General features: G+C 35.5%; 2 protein-coding genes across 3 annotated transcripts in view; both read left to right on the top strand.

The window, feature by feature from the left end:
- The window catches only part of LOC123550371 (dipeptidyl peptidase 2-like), a 202,336-nt gene that overhangs the window by 9,815 nt on the left and 169,641 nt on the right, over positions 1–22,880 (top strand). The gene's annotated exons all lie outside the window — the stretch shown is intronic.
- LOC123550381 (substance-K receptor-like) overlaps positions 158–22,880 on the top strand; it is a 121,319-nt gene continuing 98,596 nt past the window's right edge. Inside the window, exon 1 of the mRNA XM_053524921.1 lies at positions 158–4,150. The gene's annotated coding sequence lies outside the window, so the exon portion shown is untranslated. The remainder of the gene's footprint in view (positions 4,151–22,880) is intronic.

Below are 22,880 nucleotides of genomic sequence, written 5' to 3'. Positions count from 1 at the left end.
ATGGTTCAGTTAGGCCCCTGAAAAGGCAAAAAGCTGTTTGACCTGTCTGCACATAGCAGCTTATTTATGATTTGATTTTTAACCAACTGGATACACAAACTTGTATCACCATAAGACTTGGTTCCTTTCTTGAAACTGGCCAGATTCCTTTACGGGTTCCAGAGTTATGGCCCCTGAAAGGGCCAGAATTAGCTATTTTGACCTTGTCTGCACAATAGCAGCTTCATTTATGATATGAATTTAATCAAACTTGCACAAAACTTGTGTCACCATAAGATCTTGGTTCCTTTCTTAAACCGGCCAGATCCCTTAATGGGTTTCAGAGTTATGGCCCCTGAAAGGGCCAAAATTAGCTATTTTGACCTTGTCTGCACAATAGCAGCTTCATTTATGATTTGATTTTAACCAAACTTGCATACAACTTGTATCACCATAATATCTTGCTTCCTTTCTTGAACTGGCCAGATTCCATCATGGGTTCCAGAGTTATGGCCCCTTAAAGGTCCAAAATTTGCTATTTGGCTTTTGAAGCCATATAGAGACTTCATTTATGGTTTTATTTGATACAAACTTCCAAAATATCTCCAACAACAATAAATCTTGGATTCCATGACAAAACAGATCCAGTCGTAGGTTCCAGACTTATTTTATATATGATTACCTCCCCTGATTGTAATCAAAATGGATTTATATCAGTAAGTACTTATAGGACTTACTTGAAATTCCATTATTGTTATTAGTTGGACTGAGACAATCAGGGTAGATAACTATGGACTGATTTTATGTCAAATTACCTCCCTTTATTTCAAATTAAAATGGGTATATCTTTGAACTAATGAAGATACCGATCTGAAATTTCATTTATGTCAACAGATTTATTTGGCAGATCCTTCTTTTGTTCACTTACAATATTTTTTTTTTAATTACTTCCCTTTTACGTTACTATAAATAGCTTATTTTTAGTAACTTTTTTTATTATTGGCTGTAGGGAAAAACCGAGACCAGTTTTCTGTGGTACAACATGGATGGTACCTCCAATTTTTAGGTGTATTTTGACATATCTATACATTGTAAGAATTTTTTTTTCTTTTTGGTTAAATTTCTTTCCTTTAGATATTTTTTCTGAGGGCCTTCTTGTCCTCAAGTGCAGTGATAACAGGTGAGTGATATAGGGCCATCATGGCCCTCTTGTTTAACTTTTTCTTTTTCTTAAAGGTGTTGGGTTTGATAGGCTCTTTGTGTTTTTTATCCTCTGTATCACAGTCTGATAAGGTTTGTTTCACAGGCCTATGCATCTTTTTATCAGTGCTAAAATCAAATATTACGTTAAACATCCTTTCTTTCCTCAGTATTCTTGTTTTCCTTCTGAGGTATTTTGTAAAAATGAATTTTTAAAGCTCATCAAATACTTTAGCAAGTAATTTTATATTTTCTTCGATACAATAATAACAGATATTGAAGAAAGTTAAATGTTAAATCTAATAAATAAACAGGGATTTTATAGAAAACAGTAGTATTCTTTGTCACGAGCAATGAAAATCAGGATACATTTTCGAAGCTTTTATACGTATTGTGAAAATCAGTTCACAAAGAAGACTGCAGCTGCCGTATTTGCCAACAGAAAAAAGAATTGAAACCACCAAAGGTTAGTATCAGCTGTTTTCTTAAATAGTTGCAGACTACTGTGAACTCATTTAAATTCGCTGGCATGAAATTTCGCGCAAACATGAAAAAGGACTGTTTCACGTGGGCTTTAATTCGCGCATTTTCAATTTTAGAAATGAAAATTTAGAATTAAAAGATAATAATAGCGCGGTCTTAAATTCGCGCATCAGTCCTAGCGCGAAATACACGAAAACTCGTCCACGTTCACAGTTTTATGCAATTATTGATTTGGGAATAAACATCTAAAATGTTCAGAATTTTTGAAATACAGATACACTACACATTTTCCTATTTTCGTTTAATATTGTCATGTTTTGTAGGGCAGCCATATGTTTAAGGTTAGCGGCAGGTGAATATAATAATACATTGATGTATCAAAATTAGAAATAGGATTGAAGTCAAAAGAAATACTGACACTTTTTAGCTCACCTGTCACACAAAGTGACAAGGTGAGCTTTTGTGATCGCATGGCGTCCGTCGTCTGTGCGTAAACTTTTGCTTGTGACCACTCTAGAGGTCACATTTTTCATGGGATCTTTATGAAAGTTTGTCAGAATGTTCACCTTGATGATATCTAGGTCAAGTTCGAAACTGGGTCACGTGCCGTCAAAAACTAGGTCAGTAGGTCTAAAAATAGAAAAACCTTGTGACCTCTCTAGAGGCTGTATATTTCATGAGATCTTCATGAAAATTTGTCAGAATGTTCAACTTGATGATATCTAGGTCAAATTCGAAACTGGGTCACATGACATCAAAAACTAGGTCAGTAGGTCTAAAAATAGAAAAACCTTGTGACCTTTCTAGAGGCCATATATTTCACAAGATCTTCATGAAAATTGGCCAGAACATTCATCTTGATGATATCTAGGTCAAGATTGAAACTGGATCACGTGTCGTCAAAAACTAGGTCAGTAGATCAAATAATAGAAAAACCTTATGACCTCTCTAGAGGCCATATTTTTCATGAGATCTTCATGAATATTGGTGAGAATGTTCACCTTGATGATATCTAGATCAAGTTCGAAACTGGGTCACATTGGGTCAAAAACTAGGACAGTAGGTCTAAAAATAGAAAAACCTTGTGACTTCTCTAGAGGCCATATTTTTCAATGGATCTTCATGAAAATTGGTCAGAATGTTCACCTTGATGATATCTAGGTCAAGTTCGAAACTGGGTCACTTAGGGTTAAAAACTAGGTCAGTAGATCTAAAAATAGAAAAACCTTGTGACCTCTCTAGAGGCCATATTTTTCATGAGATCTTCATGAATATTGGTCAGAATGTTCACCTTGATGATATCTAGGTCAGGTTCGAAACTGGGTTACGTGCGGTCATAAACTAGGTCAGTAGGTCTAAAAATAGAAAAACCTTGTGACCTCTCTAGAGGCCATATTTTTCAATGGATCTTCATGAAAATTGGTTAGAATGTTTACCTTGATGATTTCTAGGTCAAGTTCGAAACTGGGTCACGTGGGGTCAAAAACTAGGTCAGTAGGTCTAAAAATAGAAAAACCTTGTGACCTCTCTAGAGGCCATATTTCTCAATGTATTTTTATGAAAATTGGTGAGAATGTTCAGCTTGATGATATCTAGGTCAGATTCGTAACTGGGTCATGTGCGGTCAAAAAGTAGGTCAGTATGTCGAAAAATAGAAAAACTTTGTGACCTCTTTAGAGGCCATATTTTTCACGAGATCTTCATGAAAATTGGTGAGAATGTTCAACTTGATGATATCTAGGTCAAGTTTAAAAGTGGGTAACGTGCCTTCAAAAACTAGGTCATTAGGTGAAATAATAGAAAAACCTTGTGACCTCTCTAGAGGTCATATTTTTCAATGAATCTTCACGAAAATTGGTCAGAATTTTTTATCTTGATGATATCTAGGTCACATGTGCTCAAAAACTAGGTCACTATGTCAAATAATAGAAATAACGACGTCATACTCAGTTCAACACTGGGTCATGTGGGGATAGGTGAGTGATTCAGGACCATCATGGTCCTTTTGTTTAGATATTGTCAGATTACAACATTTTATGGAAATAAACAAAGCATACATATCTAATAGGATCTAGCTCCGTGTAAATGCTTGTCGTTCCATAGAATGAAATACAGAATAACGAAAAGTGAAAATTTCTTAAAATGTTGACAGAGGTTTCCGTAAGTCATAATCTTCTTATAAAAATGCTTGATTTTTGTACATGTGTTATAAAAATTAAATTATTATTTTTATAACGAAGAAAGAGAAAATTATACGGGTATAATGTTAATACATTATTATTCATTAAAAACATAGACATAAGATATTGACAAAATTCTTAATATGTGTCAGCCTCAATTTACTACATGGCTGAAGCAGAATATCGTGATTGTTTCACCAAAGGTTCTGCATTTGCTTATATGTTTTTTGTAGATTGTTTTTTCATGTTGCAGGAAATGTCATTGAGGAAGTAGATTTTGGTCCACAGAGAAATATTTCTAGACACAGGTTTGTATACTTGTTTTCCGGAAATCCATATTATAGGCTGTGCTACTACATTTGTCAATTTAGATGTTTGTAATAGGCATATAGGCTGTGCAAAAGTACATGTCTTTTTTCTGTTTGATTCACCTGTTACAATTGTTTTTATGTCCCCATTCAAGGAAGATGGGGTATATTGTTTTGCTCAGTGTTGGTCTGTCCTTCAGTGTGTCTGCCTGTCTGTCTGTCGGTATAAGACCATTAAGTTTCCGATCAATATTTAGAGAACGGTCAATCTTCGTGGGATGATTGCATGTGGCGAGTAGATTATCAATATTCTTTTGAAGTCAGTAAAAGTTTTAAAAATTTGAAGAGAAAAATAAAAAAATGCATTGGCATAAAATTTGCACAAGGTTTATAAATGAAAAATATCATTATTTGCAATACAATAGAAATGATTCAAGACAATGTTTGAAATTCCAAAGGACCCTACGACCATCCTTGGCATCATGCAGAACAAATTAACACCAACACCAGTATATTTATACTGGGATTGGATCCTGCACCCTGCCTCCTTAATAAAATAAAGGTCCCGCAAATGTTAGCTGTTAGATTTTCAAGGAGTGCTTGCTTATTATTGTGCTGGAGGAATTTTAACCATTTCTTTAGTACTTCTGAAAGGTTGGCATTCTGTTTCTGTAAACTCTTTCCTTAAAGCCAACATTCTTAGAATTTCCAGGTTAAAACTTTGTGTTTGTAGTAAGGTTACAGATCTTCTACCTTCTAATAAGGTCATTAATCTTCTTGATTTTTAGCTCACCAGAGCACAAAGTGCTCAAGGTGAGCTATTGTGACCGGTCATTGTACGGTGTTCGTCGGCGTCTGTCGTGTGTCATCAGTAGTCCGTCGTGCTTCGTGCGTCAACATTTGCCTTGTGAACACTCTAGAGGCCACATTTGTGACCCAATCTTTATGAAATTTGGTCAGAATGTTAGTATTGATGATCTCTAGGTTAAATTCGAAACTGGGTCATGTGGGATCAAAAACTAGGTCAGTAGTTTAGATCAAAGGAAAAGTTTGTGAACACTCTAGAGACCACATTTTTGACCCAATCTTTATGAAACTTGGTCAGAATGTAAGTCTTGATGATCTCTAGGTCAAGTTTGAAACTGGGTCATGTGGGGTCAAAAACTAGGTCAGTAGGTCAGATCAAAGGAAAAGTTTGTGAACACCCTAGAGACCACATTTGTGACCTAATCTTTATGAAACTTGGTAAGAATGTTAGTCTTGATGATCTCTAGGTCAAATTTGAAACTGGGTCATGTGGGGTCAAAAACTAGGTCAGTAAATCAGATCAAAGGAATAGCTTGTGATCACTCTAGAGACCACATTTGTATCCCAATCTTTATGAAACTTGATCAGAGTGTTAGTATTGATGATTTCTAGGTCAAATATGAATCTGGGTCATGATGGGTCAAAAACTAGGTCAGAAGGTCAGATTACTGGAAAAGCTTGTGAACACTCTAGAGACCACATTTGTGACCCAGTCTTTATGAAACTTGGTCAGGATGTTAGTCTTGATGATCTCTAGGTCAAGTTCGAAACTGGGTCATGTTGGATTAAAAACTAGGTCACCTGGTCAGATCAAAGGAAAAGTTTGTGAAATCTCTAGAAGCCACAGTTGTGACCCAATATTTATGAAACCTAGTCAGAAAGTTTGGCTTGATGATTTCTAGGTCATATTTGAATCTGGGTCATATAGGGTCAAAAACTAGGTCACCTGGTCAAATCAAAGGAAAAGCTTGTGAACACTTTACAGGCCACATTTGTGACTCAGTCTTTATGAAACTTGGTTAGAATGTTTGTCTTAATCATTTCTAGGTCAAGTTTGAATCTGGGTCATGTGGGGTCAAAAACTAGGTCACTAGGCCAGATCAAAGAAAAATATTTTCAGCACTCTAGAGACCACAATTTAAGTTTTAAATTCAGGAGAATTAGTCAGAAGGTTTTTTGGATAATCTGTAGGTCAAGTTCGAATCTGGGTCATGTGGGGTCAAAAACTTTGTCACCGGTGAAATCAAAGGAAAAGCTTGTGAACACTCTAGAGGCCACAGTTGTAACCAAATCTTTATGAAATTTAGTCAGAATGTTTGTCTTGATGGTCTTTAGGTCAGATTCAACTCTTGGTCATGTGGGGTCAAAAACTAGGTCAGTAGGCCAGATCAACTCTGGTGAGCGATATATAGGGCCATCATGGCCCTCTTGTTATGTTTTACTTTGTTCTTTTGTTCTTTATTTGATGATAAATAATGATTGATAGATATAGTGCCCTTTCATGTAAACTGTTAATGCTTATCATACAAATAAGCAACAAAAAGATCTCGTTTACAAAATAAGTCATCTCTTCCACACTGCAGAAACATTTCAAGCTGATAATTTCATTTCTTGAATAATTAGAAAGTGTCATGTGATTTACAGACACTCTCTGATCTTTCTTTCTGTAAACTATTACTCAGTTTCCTTTAAGGCAATTTAATTATCTTTCTTGATAGGTTTTAAGATGAAAGGTCCGTTTCTGACGAAAACATACTTACAAACATGTAAAAAAGACTTACTGTGTAGTTGAGTTTGTTTATAGTTGGATGCTAGCAAGCCTCATGGGTAGCTGTGTTCTACACTGATAGTGTTATTATAGCTACATGCTATATTGATGATTTAGCGATGCCTGTTTGTTGTTACTGTTGATTATTTAGCAGTATCTGTTTGTTGTAACTATTTATGATTTAGCAGAATGTTTGTTTTAATTATTGATGATTTAGCAGTGTCTGTTTGTTGTAACTATTTATGATTTAGCATTGTCTGTTTGCTGTAACTGTGGCAGATTTAGCAGTGTCTGTTGAAAGCAATATCTATTTCTTGTAACTGTTGATGATTTAGCAGTGTCTGTTGTAACTGTTGATGATTTAGCATTGTCTGTTTGTTGTAACTGTTGATGATTTAGCATTGTCTGTTTGCAGTAACTGTTGATGATTTAGCAGTGTCTGTTGTAACTGTTGATGATTTAGCATTGTCTGTTTGTTGTAACTGTTGATGATTTAGCATTGTCTGTTTGCAGTAACTGTTGATGATTTAGCAGTGTCTGTTGTAACTGTTGATGATTTAGCATTGTCTGTTTGTTGTAACTGTTGATGATTAAACAGAGTCTGTTTGTAGTAACTGTTGACAATTTAGCAGTGTCTGTTTGTAATACTGTAGATGATTCAGCAGTGTCTGTTTGCTGTAACTGTGGCAGATTTAGCAGTGTCTGTTTGTTGAAAGCAATATCTATTTCTTGTAACTGTTGATGATATAGCAGTGTCTGGTGTAACTGTTGATGATTTAGCATTGTCTGTTTGTTGTAATTGTGGCAGATTTAGCAGTGTCTGTTTGTTGTAACTATTGATGATTTGGCAGTTTCTGTTTGTTGTAACTATTGATGATTTAGCATTGTCTGCTTGACATAACCATCTGTTTGACAGAACTGTTGAAATTATTGATACTGTTGATGATTTTGATATATCTGATCATCAATTTACATTATCTGATTCTTTCCATAATCATTTTCTTTTTCTGGCCTTTTCCTGATATGATTGGATTATTTGAAGTGAACTTCTGCATTGATATTACACCATTAATCATCTTGCCTGTCCAAACGTCATCTAATTATTTCCGATCTCATTTAGGGATATTAGAGCTGCTTGCTGTGTTAGTTCAATAGTTTGTCAATCTCCAAAGAGTTTTTCAGCATTATTTCAATTATACAGATGAACATTCAGTTACACAGTTTAGTGGTCACATGTATCTAGCATCTGCTTGCCTTTAGCAGCCAGTTTGCTAACCTCCCATATTGATTTTTTTCTAGTTTCTGTCTGTTGTAAACAGCCAAAAAAAGGGGTTCAATTGAAATATACATTTGGTTGTCTTTAAACGAAGATAATTATACATGACATTTTATTCAGGAGTAGTCCAAGCATTACAGAGTTATGCCCCCTTCAACCTAGATAAAATGTGCATGCTGGTACGTGGGAGTTTGTGGCCTAAGATCTTCCATTGAAATCCCATGAAGGGTAGAGGTGTGTTACATTTTGTTTCAGGGTTGGTCCACATTGATATCATTGCAGAATGAAAGGCCATTGGACTTTTGAGACAAAATATTTTTACTGGTAGTATTGGTAGATCTAGGAAATATTTTGGCTGGAATTTCTTATACAGCTTTATACTGATTCCAATGAAACTTACCAGTAATGCACACGATCACCAATAAACGTGTAGCTTTACATTTTCTTTTAGTTTAATGTTGTCTTTCATCTGACAGAGCAGTATTGCAGGCATATTTACTTCCAGTGATAGCTCTAGTTTGATATGTTTTATTTGAATTGATTTGTTTTGAAGATTGTGCTTTTAATTGATTTGTTTTGAGTTAGTTCAGTTAATTAAGTTGTTGTGCAGATTATTTCATTTAATTGATTGATTGTGAAGGTCGTTTTAAAAGATAGTGCAGTTAATTGGTTTATTTTGAGTGGCCCTCGTGTAATTGATCAGTTGTTAGATTTATTAGTTTGGAAGATTATTCAGTCTGATGTTCTGTTTTAAATCGTATTTACCTGAAAGTTTTTTTAGTGCTTTTGCCAGATATCAACAATCTTTTTGCCCATTTTCGGTTTTTTAGAATCTGTTCAGATCTTAAGAGTTTAAATAGACATGCCTCCAGATCAATATCAAAATCTTATTTTTTCAAAACACAGCAATAGATATTTTAAGGAGAATTCTTTTAATAGATACTGAAATTTGTATGCTAAATTCTATTGTTTTGATAGCATTTTTCATGACTAAAATTTTTGAGAGCTTTCTACATATTTTACTGACAGAAAGAGTGTTTTATAAAATCTTTCAATATATTTGGAGTTTTTTTCTACTGCAATTACTGTATAGTGGACGCAACTTGACCCCGATGGTTGACCTTTGCATTATAATACATAATGAGGTACAACCTATCATTGAAAAGGAGTGTACGTAAAACACGAGCTGCAGGAGAAAGAGGAAATATAAATGTGTGTGAATATGAATACGTGTATTGGAAGGTTTTAACTGATCAAATGTAAGTATATGTACCTTGATACTGCATTGTATACAAACTAATTCCAGCCCGCCCACTTAGCTCAGTAGGTAGAGTGTTGGTCTACGGATCTCGGGGTCGCGAGTTTGATCCTCGGGCGGGGCGTATGTTCTCCGTGACTATTTGATGAACGACATTGTGTCTGATATCATTAGTCCTCCACCTCTGATTCATGTGGGGAAGTTGGCAGTTACTTGCGGAGAACAGGTTGGTACTGGTACAGAATCCAGGAACACTGGTTAGGTTAACTGCCCGCCGTTACATGACTGAAATACTGTTGAAAAACGGCGTTAAACCCAAAACAACCAACCAACCAACAAACTAATTCCATATAAATGTACACGGCTACCCTAAGCACCCTTGATTTCTATCATGAAATAATCGATATGAATAATCAGCCTAAGGTCAACCATCGCGGTCAAGTTGCGACTACTATAACAACTGAAAGACTTGGCTAAATTGCAAGTAAACGTAACATAACTCTGGAGGCATACAACTTCAGCCCTTACCCTGCTAAATTTCTATGATGAACTTGTCCATCTTTCAATTTGGACAGTACCATTAACTGTTAAAAGGGATGCATACCAAAATGATACTGACTGAATGGCGAACAATACAGGTCATGATCAGACTGCATGGTTGTGCAGGCTGATCATAATCCGCACTGGTGGCAAGGGCAGAATCAGTTGTTACCAGCATATTAAGTGTTAAGGTCCCTGAGAACAGAGGAAATTGATTGTTGATATTGGAACAATATTTTCAAATTTGTTGCCTGACACTTTTGTCATGCCCCTTCAAACACAGACATGGACTTAGCCAATCTCATTAATTCTTATATTAGATCTTGGTTTCAGAATTTCTGTAAATGTCAGAATGGAGAGACATCAGCCAGAAGAAATAATATGATGTCTGTATATATAGATTATGACAGTTGCTCTTTGGACTTGTGATTGTAGTTTGAATACTTCCCTAAATTTTATGCTGTGTGCAAAAACAGAATTGTATTATATTAATATTGTTATTGTAAGATCTCCTCAGAGAGTGAAGTTGTTGGAATCTATTAGAACTAGACTGATTGTAATGTATTCTGCCAGTGTGTTTTAAGAAAAGAATAATTTTACTGTGTAAAAGAGCGTTAGCCCTGTTAAACCTTTTGGGAAATAACATTTCAAGTTGAAAAGTTCACTGTTTGTCAGCACATTGAAACTGTTTTCAGAATTGATTTTGTCAGCATTGATCATTAATATACTGATTTTATTGTCAGTGTTGATGATTTAACTGTTGCCAGAGTCATTATTTGCCACTGTACTGCTGACAGAATTAATATTGTCAGAATTGGTCTCTAAACTGCTGCCTGAGTCCCTATTTACCGTTGTAATGTTGACAGAATTGATATTGTCTGAAATGGTCATTAAACTGCTGCCTGAGTCACTTTTTGCCATTTTACTGCTGCCAGAATTGATATTGTCCAAACTGTTCCTTAAACTGTTGCCAGATTCACTGTTTGCCATTTTACTACTATCAGAATTGATATTGTCAGAACTGGTCATTAAACTGTTGCCAGATTCACTGTTTGCCATTTTACTGCTGACAAATTCTATATTGTCAGAACTGGTCATTAAACTGTTGCCAGATTCACCATTTGTCATTTTACTGTTGACAGAATTGATATTGTCAGAACAGGTCATTAAACTGCTGACTGAGTCACTGGTTGCCATTTTACTGCTGACAGAATTTATATTGTCAGAACTGGTCATTAAAGTGCTGTAAGAGTCACTATTTGCCATTGTACAAGTGACAGAATAATATTGTTAGAATTGATTATTAACTTTTTACCAGAGTCACTATTTGCAGTTGTACAAGTGACAGTATTGATATTGTCAGGATTGGCCATTAAACTGCTCCCATAGTCACACATTTGCCATTGTACAGCTGACAGAATTGATATTGCCAGAAGTGGTCATTTAAACTGCTGCCAGAGTCACTTCTTGGCATTGTACTGCTGACAGAATTGATATTGTAAGAAGTGGTCATCAAACTGCTGTCAGAGTCACTATTTGCCATTGTACTGCTGACAGAATTGATATTGTCAGAAGTGGTCATTAAACTGCTGTCAGATCACTATTTACTGTTGTACTGCTGACAGAATTGATATTGTCAGAAGTGGTCATTAAACTGCTTTCAGAGTCACTGTTTGCCATTGTACTGCTGGCAGGATTGATATTGTCAGAAGTGGTCATTTAAACTGCTGTCTGAGTCACTTCTTGCCATTGTACTGCTGGCAGGATTGATATTGTCAGAAGTGGTCATTAAACTACTGCGATAGTCACTATTTTTCGTTGTACTGATGACAGGTTTGATATTGTCAGAAGTGGTCATTTAAATAGCTGCCAGAGTTGTTGTTTGCCATTGTACTGCTGACTGAATTAATATTGTCAGAAGTGGTCATTAAACTGCTGTCAGATCACTATTTACCATTGTACTGCTGACAGAATTGATATTGTCAGAAGTGGTCATTAAACTGCTGTCAGATCACTATTTACTGTTGTACTGCTGACAGAATTGATATTGTCAGAAGTGGTCATTAAACTGCTTTCAGAGTCACTGTTTGCCATTGTACTGCTGGCAGGATTGATATTGTCAGAAGTGGTCATTTAAACTGCTGTCTGAGTCACTTCTTGCCATTGTACTGCTGGCAGGATTGATATTGTCAGAAGTGGTCATTAAACTACTGCGATAGTCACTATTTTTCGTTGTACTGATGACAGGTTTGATATTGTCAGAAGTGGTCATTAAAATAGCTGCCAGAGTCGTTGTTTGCCATTGTACTGCTGACTGAATTAATATTGTCAGAAGTGGTCATTAAACTGCTGCCAGAATTGCTCTTGACCATTATACTTTAACAAAATCAGTCTCTAACTTACTTCCATTTTGTATTAAATAAAGGAAAGGAAAAAGATATTAATCTTTCCTGAAAAAAAAAAAAAACCACAAAAACATAGGTTAAAAAGGTATCTCCCTGTTTTAAAATTCAGTGGCGCTGGGGGTGTTTATTTGGGGGTATACAGTACTAATTCAGCAGACAGAGGTTTTTTTTTTCAATTATAGTAGTCAATTCCTTTAGCATAAAGCTTAATTTAGAATGATCTCAAAATAGTATTAAAACTAATATTTGTTTAGGTAGGTGTGTTGGAAGATTTCTTCTGTCCAGTCTTTTATGAAATGAGCCGTGCCATGACAAAACCAACATAGTGGCTTTGCGACCAGCATGGATCCAGACCAGCCTGCGCATCCGCGCAGTCTGGTCAGGATCCATGCTGTTCGCTAACAGTTTCTCCAATTCCAACAGGCTTTAAAAGCGAACAGCATGGAGCCTGACCAGACTGCGCGGATGCGCAGGCTGGTCTGGATCCATGCTGGTCGCAAACCCACTATGTTGGTTTTGTCATGGCACGGCTCAAATGATATCTCATAATGCTTTATTTGTTTAATTATGAATTTTATTTTATTTTTAGTGTGTCTCATTTAGACTCCTCTATACAAACTCCTTTGATTGTCTGCCTTCTTGTAAGAGGGAACGTCAAACAGTGGGTAGATTTGTTTGTTACAGCAGAAATATTAGTATCAATAAAATTAACAAAGATCATTCATTAATCTGTCATTGCATGTGTCAGTGTTAGAAGTTTTATAATGTTTTGTTGACCAGAAATAAGTATTGAGACACTTGTCAATTCTATAGTTTGGCTGGATTCATATAAGATGGGGCTATCATGATCAAGTGATTGGTACACTGAAATGCACCTTGATATTTCGATTGGGCTATTTGGCATTCCCAGCATGTTTACCGAATTGATGTGCACACAACTAGCTAGACTAAAACAAGTACAGACAAGTCAAATGGTTTATCGCGGCCAGAAATTTGTACAAACCGGACAGAAGTTGCGAAATTGTCACTTGTGCAGGAAAGAAGCATTTACCCCCCTCCCCTGCCCCGGAAATTTTGAAATTTAGCACTTCATTTTTTGCATTCTGGGACAGTTTTATGGACTAACCTGTTAAATTTGGGAAAATGATAAAATCAAGCTTTCTTGAAGGTAAAATTCTTAGTTTCTTTTAGATAAATAATATGAATTATGTCGGGGTTGTATGTAGCAGCAGCGCTAGCCGCATATACTTTACATGCAGTCCTAATGTTGCCTTTTTCAAAAAACATTTTCTTTCCTTCTTGTCTTCTTTCCTTTTTTAAAGATTTTCCAGAGGGGGTCCGGACCCCCGGTCCCCCCCTCTGGATCCGCGCATGGTGACATATCATGCTTTCTGTTTGTGCAGGTAAACTTGTGTTTGGTTAAATTTGAACAGAGCACAATTGTCTGAACAGTGTACAAACTCATTACTGTTTTTTCAGGCAAGGGTGGAAAAAAACTGGTAGACAATGAAAGCAGTAACATTTTTATTAAAAAAAAAATAAACAATGAGACAAACATTTCCAACATCTTTGGATGGTTCAAAAATCTCATGTTAAACATACGATAAAGCCCAAAACGCGTCCAAAGATGTTGGAAATGTTTGTCCCATTGTTTATTTTTTTTTTAATAAAAATGTTACTGCTTTCATTGTCTTCCAGTTTTTTTTCCACCCTTGCCTGAAAAAACAGTAATGAGTTTGTACACTGTTCAGACAATTGTGCTCTGTTGAAAATGTTCCAAATGTAAATCGGGTGAAGTAGGCGCTCTGTGTATAGAGTTAGATTATGCGTCTAGATACTGTACCAGAGATGTCGGTCAATTGTGGGTTATTGCTTAAACTGGGCGAGTCTACTTACTTATTACTTGAGGATGAAAAAAAAGCGTGTTTTTTTAAATGTTGCTCTTAAACAAGGGTGGCGGTTAAACTACTAAAAGTACAACAACAGTTAATTCACAGCAAATCGTACGGTATGTTTTATAATCAGTAGAAGCTAGTCGTATTTACGCTTATGAGACCTGTTTCACCCATAAGTAAAGAATTCACAGGTCCATCATGAAATATTTTCCCCAGCGTGCATATACTTCACCTATTCAATATGATCGCGGCCTCCCTGGCCGCGATCAATGAGTATAGCAAAATCGGTGTAATGGGCAGAATCGGGTTACACAATCAAGCCCACCTTATGTAAATTGTACATGGTTATCTCCAGTGTAATAACATGTTTTTGTTCCACATCAGAGCTAACAACAACTCCTAAATACTTTAGCTAGGATAATCTAATGTAATTTTGTTGAAATTTAGTTTGTTTTTCCCTTTTAGTTTTGGTATGAAATGTCAGCCATTTTAATGATCAATATTGGACAAAATTTCATGGTGATGATGGGTTGTTACGGCAACATATTTTAGACATTGGAATGTCTTTTATAATCATTTTTTACCTATCAGTATCATTTATTGCACCATTACTTAATGTTACTGTTGGAAAACTGAATGCATATGTATGCACGATTAAACTTCATAGAGCAAAAATCCACCTGATTGATCTGTCCTCATAGCTGTATGATGCCATTTGCCTTTCACCTCTTATGTACCATTGGAAAATGACATAAGACCAAAATCAAACACAGTTTAGAAATTACAAGTTCATGCTACTAATGTCACCTCTAGTACTTTTTAAGAAGTTTTAGACTGTTAATATACCATCTCAGTTACAATTAGCTTGTTTGTGCTTTTGCCTTTCAGATGATCATATTTCCCTTCTTGGTGTCTTTGCTTTTCAGGCAATCATAGTTTCCTTGTTAATGTCTTTGCCTTTCAGTTTCATACTTACCTTGTTGGTGTCTTTGCTTTTCAGTTTGTTTTCAATTTCATACTTACCTTGTTGGTGTCTTTGCTTTTCAGTTTCATACTTATCTTGTTTGTATCTTTGCTTTTCAGTTTTATACTTACCTTGTTAATGTCTTTGCCTTTCAGTTTCATACTTACCTTGTTGGTGTCTTTGCTTTTCAGTTTGTTTTCAATTTCATACTTACCTTGTTGGTATCTTTGCTTTTCAATATCATACTTACCTTGTTGGTATCTTTGCTTTTCAGTTTCATACTTATCATGTTGGTATCTTTGCTTTTCAGTTTTATACTTACCTTGTTAATGTCTTTGCCTTTCAGTTTCATACTTACCTTGTTGGTATCTTTGTTTTTCAATTTCATACTTACCTTGTTGGTATCTTTGCTTTTCAGTTTCATACTAACCTTGTTGGTATCTTTGCTTTTCAGTTTCATACTTACCTTGTTGGTATCTTTGCTTTTCAATATCATACTTACCTTGTTGGTATCTTTGCTTTTCAGTTTCATACTTATCATGTTGGTATCTTTGCTTTTCAGTTTTATACTTACCTTGTTAATGTCTTTGCTTTTCAGTTTCATACTTACCTTGTTGGTATCTTTGCTTTTCAATTTCATACTTACCTTGTTGGTATCTTTGCTTTTCAGTTTCATACTTATCATGTTGGTGTCTTTGCTTTTCAGTTTCATACTTACCTTGTTGGTATCTTTGCTTTTCAATTTCATACTTACCTTGTTGGTATCTTTGCTTTTCAGTTTCATACTTATCATGTTGGTGTCTTTGCTTTTCAATTTCATACTTACCTTGTTGGTATCTTTGCTTTTCAGTTTCATACTTATCATGTTGGTATCGTTGCTTTTCAATTTCATACTTACCTTGTTGGTATCTTTGCTTTTCAGTTTCATACTTATCATGTTGGTGTCTTTGCTTTTCAGTTTCATACTTACCTTGTTGGTATCTTTGCTTTTCAATTTCATACTTACCTTGTTGGTATCTTTGCTTTTCAGTTTCATACTTATCATGTTGGTATCTTTGCTTTTCAATTTCATACTTATCATGTTGGTATCTTTGCTTTTCAGTTTCATACTTATAATGTTGGTGTCTTTGCTTTTCAGTTTCATACTTACCTTGTTGGTATCTTTGCTTTTCAATTTCATACTTATCATGTTGGTATCTTTGCTTTTCAGTTTCATACTTATCATGTTGGTGTCTTTGCTTTTCAGTTTTATACTTACTTTGTTGATGTCTTTGCCTTTCAGTTGGTTTTTCTGGCTTTCAGAGTCAGGCAATCACAGCTTGTTGGTGTTTTTGGCTTTCATACTATCATAGTTAACTTGTTGGCATTCTTTTGTAACAGATCTATCCTAACAGTAGGCTTAATGTTTGATACCATTTCCTTATTTTATAAAACAAACTGTAACCTGATGCAAATAGCAAATTTCTCCTCTTATCCAGCCGACCAGTTAACCTATATACAAATTTTAAGGAATGTTATTATTGTAGGAAGTTAGTTACAGTATGACTGACAATACTAACAGTAATTATCACTGAAGGTGTAATTATCACTGAAGGTGATATACAAGTATTGCAATTCTGGCAGCATTATAACAACTGATGTATTAGACTAATAGTTAGACTACTATATATCTTTAATGACCAATTTAGAAGTCACGAACAATGAGTGATATGTGATCTTTTAGCTACCTGTGAAGTATATAGCCTAAATATAAACTAATTAGTAGGTAACTTTACAATAACGATGATGTTGCTATAACAACTACAGCTGTTATTTGAGTGGGCATCAGTACTTATTTTAATATATTATTACATGGCCTTTTATATAAATCGCTGATACATAGATTGTGCTATTGACCAGCCTATAGTTTAACACTAGATTTTGCTGGGCTAAAGAAATATATCAAAAAAATACTTCTGATGTCATGATTGTGATAAAACACTTAATGGGGTTCCGTTACTAAAATTATTAAGTCATTCTGATTTGTTAAAAAGGATGCCACATGGGATAGGACTAGTTTTTCCCCAATGGCTATATAAAACTTTTTTAAAAAATTCCCAGATTCAGAGAAGTTCTTCTCTTCTGAATCTGCAGGACTATTTTTAAAATAATTTGGCAGAAATATTATCATGGGTCACTGTCATGGCTCTCTTGTTTGAGTTTGGTTCTTTATAAGTTCCTTGCTTGAACTGAAGTGTTTGTTTAATGAATTCTTCATCACAGCAAAAAGGGCTTAACAAAGCTGAAAATCAGCAATGGTAAGACAAGATATTAAGAGCTGATTTATGAATTTGACTATTCGAAGAAAAGTCCGAGCTATTCTACTCACCCTGGTGCTGACATTGGCATCAGCTTCACACCTTGGTCAAAGTTTTGAATGCAAGTACATAATTGTAGGTATCATTTAAAGGCATTTAGCTTTGAAACTTATTTTTTTCTTTTTCTTGGTCAATTACCAACTTCACTTGGTCAAGTTCCATAACTCTGACAGGTATTTTGGCCAAATTATGCACCCTTTTAACTCGTGCAGATAATTATTGGATTGAAACTTCACATGATTGTGTCTTCGGGGTTTTAAAACTAGGTGATTCAAGTCCCATAACTCTGACATGCATTTTGGCCAAATTATGCCCCTTTAAGACTTAGAAAATCCTGGTTAAAGTTTTTCATGCAAGTACATATAGCTATTATTTAAAGGCATATAGCTTTGAAACTCTGACATGTATTTTGGGCAAATTATGCCCCCTTTTGGACTTAAAAAAAATTCTGGTTAAACTTTATTAGTTACTGTCTAAAAATGTAATGCAAATATTGAATTGAAATTTCATATGTCTCGCCAGGTTTATAAAACTAGGTCATAGCATCAAGTCTCATAACTCTGACATGTATTTTGCAAAATTATATCCCTTTTTCAACTTTCCCTTTTTCAACTTAAAAAGTTCTGGTTAAAGTTTTGCATGCAAGTTTCTATCTCCAAAACTTTAATGTAATTCAACATTTTAGGGTAATATTCCTGCTTCTGGGACAACAGTTCGAATAGTCCAGCATTGGCTGTCTTACGGACAGCTCTTGTTTTTTTGAAAGAGTATTAATATTCAGGGTATAGAAATCATAATTGCCCTGTTTTATTGTTACAGCAGCTCTTCTTTCATAAGTTATTCTAGTTGTGCAATATTTTAGGAAGCAAATAGGAGATGAAACAATGGAAATCCCTGTGGAGATTTGCTGTAATGAAATTCTGATTTGAGATGATTTATTTTTACTTTGTAGGATTTTGTTTCTTGTGAACAGTCTTACATTCCTGTCTCAAGATATTGTTGATATTTTGATGGTTATCTTAACCTTTGCCTTGCTAAATTTCTGAAATGAACTGGTCCATCTTTCAGTTTGGACAGTATTAGCTGATAAAAGGGGTGCATACCAAAAAGAACTGACTGAATAGGGAACAGTGCTGGTCATTATCAGACTGCACAGACATGCAGGCTGATCATGATATTAGCACTGGTCGCAGAGGCAGTCGGGTCCAGCATGATGAAGTGTTAACATTGATGAATCTACAGACAGTGAATTTTACAGGAAAAGCAAATGAAAACTTTCCTAAAGTGATAACAAAAAGCAAAAGTTACTTAATATGCAACTTATTTCCAAATTTCCATATTCTAGCATATGTATATGAAAATGCAAAAGTTGTGTTTGCTTCTTTACATAACCATTTAGTAATTGAATTTGGCTTTCCTGAATGAATTAGTGATTTGTCCTTTTCAAAATATCATTATGCTATATAACTTCCCATATCTAATGTATCAAAAAACCTGAAATTTGCCAAAAATATAGGTCTGTCATTTTGAATGTCTTTGATCACAAGTGTATTAAATGATAATCTTCTGTGATTTTGTTGTCTGCTTTGACAATATGAAGATATAATGCCTGTAAGACATCATGGTGAATATCTTTCTATCTGTCCTTTACAAATGATGCAGCCCTGTAGACAGAATTATTTATGACTTTTCATCTTAATTCTTATCATGCTGGACAGGATTGATTCTGCCTTTACGAACAGCGTAGATTGCACATCTGTGCAGTCTGATCATGATCTGCACTGTTTGCTACTCAGTCAGTAACTTTTTGGTACGCATCCCTTTTAACAGTTAATGGTACTGTCCAAATTGGAAGATGGACAAGTTCATTATAGAAAAGAAAGGAAATTTTGATTGATGAGAATAATGCATTCTGTGTGGGTGGTTTAATCCTCTTAATACTCTGTTGGCATTAGCATATATTCTCTACTTCATAGCTTCTGAAATGTCTGTAGATAATGAAGTTGATATGGTATGAATATCTTTGGAGTAAATTAATTTGTCCTAATTTCTGTAGCTTTGCTAATGATATTAGGTCTTGAATCAAAAAGGTTGCAGTGTCCACTGGGAAATTTCATAGGAATAGTGAAGCAAGGGATATATGTCTGTAATGTCATTATTGGGCAATTAATGTCTGCAAAGTTTGTGCCTTTGCTTGCTTTCATTAGTGGATTTTGAATAATTGATGAATGGTTTGCAGCTGTCCAGTTTTGTCATGTTTGTGGTGGACTGTAAGTTGTCTGACAATTGCTTCCAGCAGCCATTTGGTTTCCTGCTTGTGGTGGACTGTAAGTTGTCTGACAATCGCTTCCAGCAGCCATTTGGTTTCCTGCTTGTGGTGGACTGTAAGTTGTCTGACAATCGCTTCCAGCAGCCATTTTGTTTCCTGCTTGTGGTGGACTGTAAGTGTTGTTTAGCAATGGTGTGGGGCAGGCGTGTCATTTCTGGTTTGCAGTGAACTATCAGTTTTAGACAGTGGCTTAAAATTGCTTTAGTCTTATGGTTTCTGGTTTGTGGTGGACTGTAAATTATATGACAGTTGCTTGCAGCACTCAATTTATTTTCTGTTTATGGTGAAGTGTAAGTTGTATGACAATGGCTTGCAGCAGTCCTATGGTTTCCTATATTGTTTTTTTCTTTTCTTTTTTTGTTGGGCTTAAGGTCACACTGACCCAATTGTAGGTCATATGGTTTGATGGTGGAGGAAGACCCCAGGTGCCTGCTCATGACGAAATAATGCACGGAGGGTCACCTGGGGACTTCCTCCACCACAGACCTTCTGTAAGCCAGCTGGATAGCTCCTATTTGTGTCAGACTGTTAAGTTGTATGACAATGGCTTGGGACAGTCCTATTGTTTCATATGTGTGGCAGACTGTAGGCTGTAGGACAGTGGCATGGAGCACTCCTGTTATTTCCTGTTTGTGGTCAGAGCTAAAAATAGAAAAAATTCTTCAAATGATATCTTCCTAAACTGCTAGTCCCATTTTGAAATAATTTCATATAAGTAGTCCTTCTATTCAAATGATTTGAATTCATAAAAAAAAATGGCCAGCAGAGGGTGTGGTCAAATTTCCCTATATTTAGTGGAAACATTTTCTTGTATCAAACAACTTGCCTGATTTTAAAAGAATTTCACACAAATGGTCCTTGTGTGACCTTCTAGCAAGATTGTTCAAATTATTCCGATTTGTCAAAAAAAAAACAAAAAAAAAACCTTGACACCAGAGGGCATGATCACTTTTCCCTATATGTATTGAGTGGAAAGTTAAAAAAAAATCTGATATTAAAATAATTTCACACAAATGGTCCTTGTATGAATGACTTTGATTCATCAAAAACAGCATGGCCATCATGGGGCGTGGTCACTTTTCCCTTTAATGAGAATTATTGAGCGGAAACTTTGAAAATCTTCTTGTCAGAAACAGCAGACCAAATTAAAAAATAATTTACACAGTTCCTTTGGTGACCATTTTTAAAGATATTGTCCAATCTATTTTGATTTGTCAGAAAACATGGCCACACTTTTCCTTATAATTATTTTTTTATTATGTATATAATGAAACTTAAAAGATCTCATTGTCAGAAACTGCGGGCCCAATTTTGAAATAATTTCACACAATTGTTTCTTTGTTGACCCCTTATGAATACAATTTATGCCATTTCTTCAAAAGTTGCCAGGGGATGTGTCACTTTCCCCTACATGTATGTAGTGGAAACTATAAAAATCTTCTTGCTCAGTATTGTCTCTTAGTATCCTCAATATTGTCTCTTAGTATCCTATGTCATTATTCCTTCAACCCCTTACACCCCCACAAACGCACACAGACATCAGTCTCCGTCTTTCCACATCGTAATTTATTAAACAAGTTGAATAAATAATAATGTCTCCTACCACACAGTGGTGTGGGAGACATTGATTTATTCCAGTCTGTGTGTGTGTGTGTGTGTGTGTGTGTCACAAAGCTTGTCCGCACTCTAAGTCGAACATTTCTCATCCGATCTTCACCAAACTTGAACAAAATTTGTTTGACCATAAGACCTCAACCAAGTTGGATAACTAGTTAAATCAGTCAAGACTCTTCGGAATTATGGCCCTTGAACATAAGTGCCAACAACCACTGGTGCAGCATTGTAGACGGTTACTCCCATTCGCTACCGCCGAACAGCATTGTACACCGACACAGCATTGTAGACCGGTTACTCGACCCAACATGTGAATACCAATAGGCCACAAACAGTATACAAAGACAGACTTGCTATTCAGATGATTAGGCAGTTGTGGGAGACATGCGCTTTTCTCAAAAGCACCTCTAGTTATTTTATTCAACTCAGCATATAAGATCCGCTGTTAGCTTTATGTAGATGTTTATTAATTGAATCAGGTTGAATTTTCTTTGACTGTTTCTAAAGATGACAAAGTCACCTAGAACGTCTGTAGTTTATACAGTGTAATGGAATCGTGCCATATAAAGCTGTCTCCACAGTGTGGAGAATAAATTACTTTCCTGCAATTTCTGTGAACTGTGCGAGAAACAATGGTCCAAACACAGACATTTAATTGAAGAAAGCTTTTTGCTGGCTCAAACATTGACATGAGAATGACATGAAAATTACGTTCTGCACTATAAGAAACATATAACATACTGTAAAAAGGTGAAACTAGGCAATCTCTTTGCCTTATTTGGTAATATCCCTGGAGACTCTAAAAGGAGACTTAATTTTACAGTTACTGTATAAGGTCAAACTATATTGTTCATAGTCTCTGAAAGGCGAAGCTGGCACTATATTTTATGTCAGATATTTGCTCTGTTCACATTCTTGGAAAGACAAAGCTGGCACTATATTCTGTGTCAGATATTTACTCTGTTCACATTCTCTGAAAGACAAAGCTGGCACTATATTTTGTGTCTGATATTTGCTCTGTTCACATTCTCTGAAAGACAAAGCTGGCACTGTATTCTGTGTCAGATATTTACTCTGTACACATTCTCGGAAAGGCAAAGCTGGCACTATATTCTGTGTTAGATATTTGCTCTGTTCACATTCTCTGAAAGGCAAAGCTGGCACTATATTCTTTGTCAGATATTTACTCTGTTCACATTCTTGGAAAGGTGAAGCTGGCACTATATTCTTTGTCAGATATTTACTCTGTTCACATTCTCGGAAAGGTGAAGCTGGCACTATATTCTGTGTTAGATATTTGCTCTGTTCACATTCTCAGAAAGACAAAGTTGGCACTATATTCTGTGTTAGATATTTGCTCTGTTTGCAGTCTCAGAAAGGCAGAGCTGGCACTATATTTTGTGTCAGATATTTGCTCTGTTCACAGTCTCGGAAAGGCAGAGATGGCACTATATTTTGTGTCAGATATTTGCTCTGTTTGCAGTCTCAGAAAGGCAGAGCTGGCACTATATTTTGTG

This window comes from Mercenaria mercenaria, chromosome 15 (assembly GCF_021730395.1).
Source record: "Mercenaria mercenaria strain notata chromosome 15, MADL_Memer_1, whole genome shotgun sequence".
NCBI classification, from domain to species: Eukaryota; Metazoa; Mollusca; class Bivalvia; order Venerida; family Veneridae; genus Mercenaria; species Mercenaria mercenaria.
The sequence above is the reverse complement of the archived record's forward strand: the minus strand, read 5'-3'. Positions and strand labels throughout refer to the sequence as shown.